Below are 1,539 nucleotides of genomic sequence, written 5' to 3'. Positions count from 1 at the left end.
TATATATATATATATATATATATATACACACCACATATTTTTTAGCCATTCTGTTGATGGGCAAATAGACCACTACCAGAATTATCTATTGTGAATTGTACTGCTAGCAACATGGGTATGCATGTGTCATTGCATTATGATGACTAACTCTTTTAAGAAGATACCCAACAAACATGTAGTTGGGTCAGATGAGATTTCTATTTTAGTTTTCTGAGGAATCGCCATACTTATTTCCGTAGTGCTTGTCCTAGTTTGTATTCCTATCAACAATGTAAAAGGATTCCTTTTCTCCACAACCTTACTAGCATCTGTTTCTTTTTGAGCTCATGATAATAGCCTTCTTTACCAAAGTAAGGCAGAATCTTAGTGTTTCTTTGACTTACATTTCTCTAATTGCCAAAAATGCTGAACAGTTTTTTATGTATTCATTGATCATTTTTACTTTTTCTTTTGAGAAGTGTCTATTCGCCTCAATTGCCCATTTTTTTAAATGGAGAACAAATTTTATTTTAAAAATAGATCTCAGAAACAATGAACTGCCAAAAGCTGGTTGTTATAATAGGAAAACAAAAGGTAAGAGGAGGCTACTTTACTTTTTTTTCTTAAAATACAGAATTAACTATCATAATATACTACCATTTCTCACTTGTTTTACTGGAATTGCTCCTTTTATGGATTATCCAAGGATATTTAAAAATCAGTGGCTTCTGCATGATATTTAGACATACATCTGGGTTTTTGTCTTCAAGTAAATACATTCTCAAGGAATACAAAGAAAATTGGGCACTTGCTTACATAAGCATAATTAGGAAGATTAATTATGCTCAGGAAATGTACGCAAGGGAATATGTAGTTTTGCATTACTGTTTCTGTAGATTAAAAAAAACTTTTAATCAAAGTACTAGTATTTGAAAGCAACAAATGATACTACTTATAAAGGGAGAAAAGACATAACTACATTATTGCCAACCCCAAAAGATACATTCTTGAATGATACATTTTGCATCCAATGCAAAGAACAGATAAAACTCCCAGTGTCAATACAGTACCACCAACAAAGCCGCCAGTATCAAATTTTGATCCTCTATTGTTTTGTTTTGTTTTTTTGTGTGTGTTTGTTTTTGTTTGTTTTTGTTTTTGTTTGTTTGCTTTTGAGACAGGGTCTCACTTATGTAGTGATACGGACCTGGAACTCACTGTGTAGCCCAGGCTGGTCTCGAACTCACAGTGATCCTTCTGCCTCAGCCTCCGGAGAGATGAGATTGACATTTTGGGAAATACTCATTGCTTTAGGTGTAGACTTTGAGGTGGTGGGCATTGTATTGGTTGAGACTCCTGGTGTTGCCATTTTAGAAGTAGATTTCCTGGTGACAGCTGTCACATTGATTGAGACCAAGGAAACCTTAGTTAATGGTTTCACGGTGCTGCTGCTTGTATTGCTGGATTTGCTTGTATTGCTGGAAGGCATAGTGTCTGATAAGGTTACCGCTGGAGTTACGTAGAGGCACAGGAATCTGCATTTGTGTGCTCCGGGGGCTG

Source organism: Fukomys damarensis, unplaced genomic scaffold (genome assembly GCF_012274545.1).
Source record: "Fukomys damarensis isolate Sample0158 unplaced genomic scaffold, DMR_v1.0_HiC HiC_scaffold_44628, whole genome shotgun sequence".
Taxonomy (NCBI): Eukaryota; Metazoa; Chordata; class Mammalia; order Rodentia; family Bathyergidae; genus Fukomys; species Fukomys damarensis.
Note: the sequence above shows the minus strand (reverse complement) of the source record.